This window comes from Arachis ipaensis, chromosome B8, assembly GCF_059453495.1.
Source record: "Arachis ipaensis isolate K30076 ecotype BB chromosome B8, ASM5945349v1, whole genome shotgun sequence".
Classification (NCBI taxonomy): Eukaryota; Viridiplantae; Streptophyta; class Magnoliopsida; order Fabales; family Fabaceae; genus Arachis; species Arachis ipaensis.
Genome location: NC_142443.1, coordinates 37,166,809 through 37,176,998, shown reverse-complemented (window position 1 = coordinate 37,176,998; position 10,190 = coordinate 37,166,809). Strand labels below are relative to the sequence as shown.

The following is a 10,190-nucleotide window of genomic DNA, read 5'->3' as shown; positions in this document are numbered from 1 at the left end:
GGTGAACCGAAAAGCTTTATTACGGTGAAAGAATTATATAGTGCTCAGTGAACAAAACAGAATATATTCCTCTAATTTGTTTTTAGACTCCTTTCTGCATACCGAACCGAACACATGCTCATGGTGAAACAACTCTATAATACTTACCGAACCAAAAAATTTCTCATAGTGAACGAAAGATAATCCATTATACAAAACCAAATTCGAAACAACTCTGTCTACAATTTAGATATTATCAATTCAATTCAGATTTAGATCACTTCCATCCATTCAATTCAATTCAAATAAAATTAGCAATTGCATTCCATTGAATTCGATTCAAAATTCAATAATCCAAACCTTATCAAATTGATGCGTTTCGAAAGAATAATCTAAATCGCACTCATTCAACTGATTTGAAGTTGATTCATTCATTGTTTCAATTCAGAAATCCAGATCGAAGAAGAAAACGAAGAAGAAGAAGAACGACGAAGCTAATTACGTCGAAGTCAATCCAGATCCATAACGCAGAGAAGAAAAACGCGAACAGAAGAGAACAAGAAATTTTATTAGGTTGAAGAGAACAAGGTTTACGTTGAGAAAGCTTTATCACGCAGCAGAAGGTTTACGTTATATACGTTATATGAGGCGCCTGTATAATAAACGACTGTGAGGTGGGAAACACACATGTGGAGAAAGTTACTTGGATAACATCCATGTATTTTTTACATGGATGTAGAGCTTTTCTGATATAAAAGCTATAAAAATTTGTTATAAATTATGGATAGGCTAATTTTATCCTTAAAACTAATTGTAAGTTGAGTTAGTAAATTTCAATTTACATAATTAATATTTAGTTAGTTTTGAAAAGATGGTATAATTTGCGATTTAGATGGATAAATTCATATAATTCGTGAATTGAGTAGATTATCTGGTTTTTCCTTTTGTTCTTTAACAAATTATTTTTATGTATAAAAAATGATAAAATTGGTTAATTACTTCAAATCAAAGTCTGAAAATGATAAAATCGCTTTTAAGCTTTGTTTTAAGTTGATTATAAGCATTTTATAAATGCATTTTTTTGTTTATTAAGCGAGTTGAGTGGAGTGAGATTAGGTTAGCTTATTTTTCTTAAACCAAAAAAAAAAAAAAGTGTGTTAGCTTATACTTACTATTTCAACTTACAATTTGGGTTCGAATTGACCACTTTGACAACTCTCTCATGAAATTATTAATCTAAAGTGAAAATATAATATATTAGACAACAAAAATAATAAGCTAAAGTGACCGATAAATATTGTGTTAAGGGGAGTACTATAATTTTTTTATCCAATTTTTCAAGTAAAAGTTATTATGTCAACCTAGTTATCAATTGATGGAAACTAATAATAATTAAACAAAATATCCAATATCTATATTAATGAAAACACTATGTTAACGAAACACCAACTCATCAATCTTAGTTGTTGGATTCAATGATGGCTCATACTAACTGCTCCTAATATCTGTGTACCTTTTCTTTACATTACGCTTACTCCCAAAATTCTAACATATATTCAAGTATAACTTTATCTACTTGCTTAAAACTTAAAAACATTTAGACAACAAGACATAATATATATACCTCATAATTCAAATAATAAACATTCACATTTTACTTTAAGTGATATTGAATCAAATAAAACCCCAAAACTATTAAAACTAGAATTTGAAATTTATTTTACTACTTCATATACTATAATCCCTAAAACATGCTCCTTAAGTCTTACAATACAGGTTACCTTCTCTCTAAATTGTGCTTAAATAACATCTTTTTGTTACTCACTATCAAGAGCATGATTATATTGCTTTATAAATTGGATCAACGTGCTTAATTATTTGAATAATAAACTTAAAAAAAATTAAGTATGCATGTTCTCAGTGTACATTGTAACGATCCAATTTTTAGTACATTACGAACATTTCGAAAATTGAATGTTATCAACTTATTTTCTTAATATAAATATTATTTAATATTAAGCTTGTAACCTTATTAGCATGTAACCGAGTTTGTTGATTTTTTTTATATATAAAAGAATATAAATAATTGAATCAACATATATGAATATAAAAATAGAAAAATAAATAAAACACAAAAAAAAAAAATTAAACTCATAATATATATCATATACATTATATACAGAACAGAAACATTATCCAAAAGAAGTCAATACTACACCTTTTTCTACACTACTCTTTACTCATGTACATATATATATACTTGATATTTCAGGGCCTCACCCATAGAAGAAGCTTCTTGTCTGGCGTCCAAATTAGCCTAGCAAATCTAACAAACTCTTAATCTCTCTGTAAATCTAACCAAAAGTGAGAGTATAAACTAGAACACCAATGCTAAGTTATAGTGCCATCAAAACATGCTACCATATCCTAACTGTCGCTATTAGGTGACAAAATCTCTACCATCTTTGGATTTTCATCATCATCAGAAATTACTATGATCTCATTAAAACTCCTGATACTACTGTCATAAAAAAAATCTTTTTTTGGTCTTTCATTCTCAAAAAATATTTTTCAAAATCTTTTGCTTAACCTCCCTCACAAATATTATGAACCTTCATAATAATATAATTTCTCACAACTCTATCTCTTAATGAAATTTAATTCATGATGATCTCCAGCGGCCACCACAAATAATTGATATATTTACTTGGTCTAATAACATGTCTTCATTATTTTTAATTGTGCAATGAACATGCATGCTAAGATTTTTTTGTTTTGAAAGCGTTTGTACTTAAGTCGGACAATATAGATATGAATGAGTAAAAAAAAACCTTTAAAAATAACTCACAGATTAATATTCTTTGCTACATACAAATAAATTCTTTTAGGACAACTCCTAATAGATGTGGGACTAGTCGTCTTTTTTGTGGATAATAAATTAGACTCTCTATTAATAAGTTAATTTTTATTCTCATTTTCTTTTCTATTAGAATTCCTTAATCACTACTAGAAACCAATATATTTTAGACAAAAATTACCGACAAATTTTGTCTATAAAAAATTCTGATAAAATTTGCATTGAATTTTCTATCCGTAATAAGTGGGTGATTTTTTTGCAAAATTTTTCGACAAACACAATAATTTGCCTATAAATTCATCTGTAGAATTGGCATTTTCAAAAAAAAAAACTATAGATAGATGATTCGTCGATAACTTAAAATAAGATTTACTATGTATCCAGCTCCCCTATCAAAAACACAAATCATTTCACACTACAAGAAATTACTGGAATAGTGACCGATTTAGCGACCGATTTTTCTTAAAAGTTGGTCGCTAAACCCTTAGTGACTAATTCTGGTGGTCGCTAAAACCTTGGTCTCTAATTAGAAAATAGCGACTAACTACGGTCGCTAACTGTTAGCGACCGATTTTAGCGACTGATTTTTGAACAAGGCCACCAAACCCCTCACCAAAGAGTATCGGTTGCTAACATAATCGGTCGCTAAATGGTGACCAAATTTTCTGTCACTAAATCGGTTGCTGAGTAAATCGGTCGCTATTTTCGGTTGCTGAATCAGTCACTAAATTGGTCGCCGATGCCTAATTTGAAAATCTAAAATCGGTCGTAAATTGGTCGTTAATTCCTTAACTAAAAAATTAAATTGGTTGCTAAAGCGGTTGTAAACCCCGCTAAAAATCGGTAAATAATTGTCAATAAATTGAATTTTTAAATAGAAAAATTAAAAATGCAAACTAATATCAAAATAGGATAGAGCTCGACAAAACAAGAATTTTGACACCAATTTCGAAGAATTTAGTCCAAGATTGGGCCAAACGGACCGAATCGGTTGAACCAGACCCGAACCGGGCCCGTGGGCCCAACTCACTCACTTAATAAAGAGAGCTCAGATCCCTCTCTCTTCATTTTGCATGCTGAACAACGCTAAAAGCTCGGCCAAGAGAGGAAGAACACTTCCATTACCAAAACCCTCACTTGATCTTTAATTCCACACAACTTTTCGCTCCGAGCTCCGATCGCCGCACCGTTTGCGGCCACGCGTCCGCAGTGACGAGCTCTACAAAGTCCAGTATATTGCAAGGTGAGAAAACCACATTCTCAGTTTCAATTCTTCCTTATCAAATCCGAAATTTCATGGTTTTGAGGGTGTTGAGATTTTGGTTAATTTGATGTTTTAGGATAAAATTGACTTGAGGGATTAGTGGACTTTTGCTATATTGAGGCATATTTAAGATAAGGATTATTAACCCTAGTCAATTCCTTAATTACATGTGTTAGGTATTGAGTTTTGTTTATGGATATGTTATGTTATGTATTAGGTGATATAAGTATAAGAATTGAAGCACATTTATGGAAATTGGAGGCTTGGAAATTGGTATTGGTGGCTGGATTTTTGATGTAAGGGCTTGCAATCTTGCCTTGTGGGTTGTCTCAGAAAATACGCGGGAATCGGCCAAGGTATGGTTTAGGTTTCGCGCGTTTAATATGTAAGGTTGTGTAAAAACTGAGGCTAGTGCCTTATAGGATAAGTTGAAGTAGTTAGATGTATTAAATGTTTAGCTTGTGATAATGTTGGATATCTTGATGACTGAGTTGTGTTGAGATTAATAAGCATGAATTGTTGGTGTTGCTGAATATGTGCTTTTGACATTAGTAATCATAGGTTGGTGATGTTGATATAAGTTAATGAATTTCTATGATTATGACTTTTTGATTCATTAAAAGTGATTTATGAGTAGTTATTGATGAATGGAGGAGATGAATTAATAAATTCTAATCAAGGTAACTTGTGGTTGAAAAGGGTGGATTTTGGAATAATATATTTGTTTTATGATTTGGTATGAGTGTTAAGGTGAAAGTAGTTATTATTGATGAAATAGGGCTTGATATTTGGTAAGTATATAGGTTTATTGGGTAAGAAATGAGAAATTGGTGAAAATGGGGTTTGGGATATTTGGGTAAAAAATGAATTTTGATGAACTTTGGCAGTCCATATCTTGCTCTACAAATTTTGAATAAAGATGAGGTTTGTTTTAAATTAAAGAGTGTTTAACAAGCTTGAAATCGATATAAGGTTTGCGGAAAACCAAATTTGTAGAGGAAGTTATGGATGCCGGAAATTGGTGCGAAAAACTGAAATTTTAAATGTTGCAGCAGAAACCAGATTTTCTGGTGTGTGCCCACGCACCGGTCTGTGCGCCCGCACCCAACAAAGGTAAAATTCAACTTGTGCGTACGCACGCCTCTGTGTGCACGCACACCTAGCATTTTTCATAAAGTGTGCGTACGCACGCTTCTGTGCACACGCACACGCTAGGTTGAGCCTTCTGTTGGTGGTGCTCGCACAGCTGAGGCGCAGACACACTAAGGGATGTGTGCACGCGCACGTATTCATGAGTATGCACACATACTGCTTTCTTGTTGAGCTGTGCGCACGCACAGGTGTGTGTGTACGCACACTCCCTATTTTCCAGCACCTTTGTTTTTCAGTTTTAAACATGATTTTAAACTCTAAAACCCCTATTTTTGCCCTGTCAATCCTAGAATCTACTAGTAAGCTTAGTAAATAGTAGAAGTTAGGATTTTAAGGTAACTTAGGAATGAAGAAAAAGGTAAATGTGATGAGTTATGTGAAAGGGAAGTGGTTATTGAATGAAGTAATGATGCCATGGCTTGATGAATGACTAAACAATGATTATGAACATTAAATGGTTTATGAATGATGATATCTGAGATACGAGTTTTCCTGGGTAACAGAACCGTGGCTCATCACCACGTGTTCCAGGTTGAATCTCGATACTCTGTTGACCCTACGTCGTAAGGGTGACCGGGCATGTATAAATTCCCGGGTATGGATAGCCCCCATTGAGTGATTTATGAATGAATGTTTGAATGATGAATGTTATGAAATCTATGCATAGACTCAAGGAGATGTGCGACGGGGGACAGTCTAAGATTTTCGGACTTGTCAGGTTGGCTGGATAACCGACAGATGGGCCCCATCAGCCATAGGACAGGCATGCATCATATGCATTTGTTTGTGTGATTGCTATGCGTTATTTGGGATTGCCTAATTGAACATTTATGTCCTGTTACTTGCTATTCTTGCTATTTGCACTATCTGCTTATCACTTGTGCGTGAATTTCTTTGGTTGCTTGTCTCTGCTAAATTTATGGAAGACGGAGGGACGGAGGAATGGTGAATTGGTTGAGTGTTAGGTGTTAGGTTTAAGGTAAGTGATTAGGTTTAAGGTAAGTGATTATAGTGTACTTAGAATACCTACCCTTATTTATGGCTTTTACTTAGAAATTAAGTTATGTAATTGTGATAACGGAGTTCTAGGATTGCCTCTGGCATTCCCAGGACCTTATTTATTATATGCGTGGCACCTTTACCATGCTAAGAACCTCCGGTTCTCATCCCATACTGTGTTGTTGTTTTCATATGCAGGTCGAGAGGCTCCTCGCTAGGCGTCTGGATTTCTTGAAGCGGAGTAGTCTGGGATATTTGGATTTTCTGTTTATTTATATATGTATATATGTACTTAGCTTGCTCTCTAAAAAAGTTGTCTATTTCGTTCCTCTTAGAGGTTATAGGAGAGTTAGAATTTTGTTTTTGTATTTTTGGGTATTTTGCGATATATATATATATATATATATATATATATATATATATATATATATATATATATATATATTCTCCGGCCAGCCTTGGCTTCGCAGGCTGAGTCAGGGGCTAATTTCACTGTATTCTTGGCACTCTTGTTACTCTTTCATCTACTCTTATCTTGAACCTTTAGGTTTCTTATCACGCCAGTAACTCATTTCCTCGAGCGATGCGCTTTTTATTTTCCGAAATTTGTTTACCCGTTTTTCAAGGCTCCTAGTATATTTTATCCTTTGTTATATATTATTATATATTTTATCTTAGAGGTCGTAGCGCCTTGCCGCCTCTGTTTTACATCCTAGGTGTAAGACTCTGTGTGGTAGGGTGTTACATTATGGTATCAGAGCAGTTCGTTCCTATAGAGCCTGAAGGACGGACTGACTATGCTTCTAGGCATACTCTGGGTGTCTATACATGCTAATTAGGGTATCTAACAGATATAGGTGGCATGAATGCTCATGAGCATGCATTTGGAATTGTGAAACGCTTGACTCGCGATATTGAGACTGATCACCTTGATATCACTTGTTTGGTATGAACAGGAACCAAACGGCATCTCGTGGGCGTGGTCGTGAGTGCAATCAAGGTCGAGGACGGAGAGTTAATGAGGTAACCATACCGGTAGATAGTTTGACCGATATTGTGACCGCAATGACGAGTGTTGTTGCTGCCGTTGGTGCTGTTGATGCTGCGACCATCCGAGTGATGGATGGGGTGGAACCACAAGCTGGAACCGGCAACGAAGGTGATAATGAATATGAAGGTAGACATAATGTTCCGAATATTAGGGTACCAGTGGGTTATCCAGAGCAAGTTAACACGGGTCAGGCAACGGGAGAAAGCTCAAGGAGGATTGAGGTAGCAAGGAGTAATCGTCAGGAATCCTTCACAAAGAAAAAGGGACCTATTACACCTAAGAGCCAAAATTTCAAAAAGAATCTCCTTGTCGTTTCATATTCTAAGTGCCGGAACAATGACCGAAGGAACGACAACCGTTCGGATCCGAATTCAGAAGGGCAAACTAGTGCTCAACCAGATGACTTAAGGTGCTCAAGATGCAAGAAGCACCATCCAAGCAAACCATGCAGGGCCGGATTAGGCGTATGTTACAAGTGCGGGAGACCAGGGCATATGTCTTGGAATTGTTCATACAGAGAAAGCCGAAATGCAACTAAATTCAATTTTTAGACCCAAGGTAATTATGAGCCAGTAATTGAATTTTTAACTTCCTTGCATACCATTGATATGTAATATTCGTTTGTGACGCATGACAAGTTTCAGTAATCATGAGGTCCAAGTCGATGAATAGTCAAAAACTATTGGTTGTTGAAATGGAGTGATGCTTAGCTAACTTAAAGGAGTGGTTAGGCTTTTGAAGGTTAAGGATTAAGTGACATAGTGGAAGCAGGTCGGACCATATCTAAGGAATCAGGAGTGTTGAGGGTTACGCGGAGTGATTGTTTGGAATCCAGTGACGGTGAAACTTTGAGGAAGAGGAATAGAGCAAACACAACCTTTAGCTGTTAATTGTTAAGAGGCAAGTGAAGATGAAACCAAATCCCTATTCGAGAGAGTTTCTGAGACAATTCTTGAAGGTATGTCAGAACTTCTATTTCAGAGAGAAAGCGAGTTTGTGATAGGCTTAGTACCGGAAGCCGGATTAACTTCAATCGCACCACAAGCAAAGACATTATTATAATCGGTTGAGTTTAGGATTGAGTAGAAGGGAGTACTAGAAGAGGGAATCCTCTACCCAACTATTTCCTTGTGGGAAGCGCCGGTTATGCCGGAGAAGAAGGAAGAGAATGGCAAGAAGCCTTATGCAGAGAGAGTGTGCTAACGAACCTTCACGACTCGATCTAATCCTTCTTTTGAAACCTACATTGACATTATATCCGGAGCTCTTCCTAAATGGCTTGACTACCTTTCTAACTTTACTCCTTATGCGCATGAATTTTGTTTCTTCCAGGATGAGTCTGAGCTTGTCTTGGTATAAACGCGTAATCATTGAATCTTGTATGCTCGCTATGACTAGAGTTGCCTTATTCGCAAACCACGTTCTTCAGAATCAGCTGAGACTTCTTTGACTCTGTACTCTCTGTTCTTTCTACCAAAGGTCTTTAATTTGAACTCTTTTCTTGAGATGCACCTAGGTTCCTTTCCTTATGCATTCCATCATTTCGGTATAATCCTGATTAACCATATACAAGATTTTCTTTCTGACTTACTACGAACACCGATTGAATTGCTCATTCATTTTTCGAGCTTAATGTCCCTTTGAAAATTAAATCGAGCCTATATTATTATCACGTATAAATTATAGTTGTAACTATTGAGATGTTGATTCCTTAAGAGCAAGACTTTTGGACACGGAAGATGAAGCATGTAAGCGTGCGCCGTCAAAAAGAATTTTGGAGCTTTAAATTCTTGCCAACCACAAAGCCTATGATTAGTTTAACGCGCTAGGAATACACCGGTTACATGGAAACTCGTATATGAAGAGAGCTTTCGAACTCCAAGAGAATGATTAACCCCAAATCCAGTAATCAGGATACCCGAACTTATTTAACAACTCGGAATTAGTGCGATACATTACCAGAGGGGTCTAGGATACGTGTAAATACAATATCGTGAAGTGGTAACAGACGCCCTGAGTAAGAAGTTTATGGGGAAAATCTTGGATATAAATTTCGGAGGAAGGAAGGCTAGGTAAGTTGGAACTTTAAATTGGATATCAAGGGTATAGCTAAAGGAGTCAAACTACATCTATTGCGGTTTTAAAACGTAGCAAGGACAAAATACAGGAAGCGTAAGAAAACGATAAAGATCTACCGAGGATGTCGAAGTCTGGTAAACAAAAGGAAAACTAAGAAGAGATTTACATGCCTAATGCTGATATAAAGATCGTAGAGTCAAGGACTTAGGGAGTGCAATAATGGTGGTAAGGAACTACTAAGAGTACTGAAGCCGGTTGAATCAAGAGGATACCAAGAGAGGGTTATATGTCGAAATCGGAAGTTAAAATAAGAAACTATTACCCGAAGCTTACAAAAGAGGATTTTTGAAGTTACTTTGAGATTTCTAAAACGTATTGCAAATCCAAAAAGATATTTTGAGCCACCAGAAGTGAAGAACGAAGTGACAATCTATGTGATTACATGTTCGACGCATAAGAAAGAAAAGAGAGACCACCAGAAGCCGTGCGAAGGGCTAAAACCATCAAAGGTTCTACATTGAAGGTAAAAGAGAATAGCCATTGATTTCATAGTAGGTTGCTGAGGTCTAGGACAAAAGGTGATACTGTTAGGGAATCGTGGACCAAGTGACCTGGCCCATTTTGCCTATCGAAGCAAACTACTTATTAGGGATATTAATATGACTATACATCAGAGAGAAGGTGAGACTTCACAGTATGCTAAACACCTTTGAATTAACCAAAAACGGGAACATCAAACTTCTTAGTTCCTGAATTTGACAGCCGAGATAACAGAGAAGAAGTTACGCAAATCTGAGTTAGAATTCTCA

At 35.7% G+C, this 10,190-nt stretch overlaps 1 pseudogene; it reads left to right on the top strand.

Annotated features, from left to right (window-relative positions):
- Positions 1-4,348: 4,348 nt before the first annotated feature.
- On the top strand, positions 4,349-7,840 carry LOC148547714 (uncharacterized; annotated as a pseudogene).
- Positions 7,841-10,190: the final 2,350 nt, after the last annotated feature.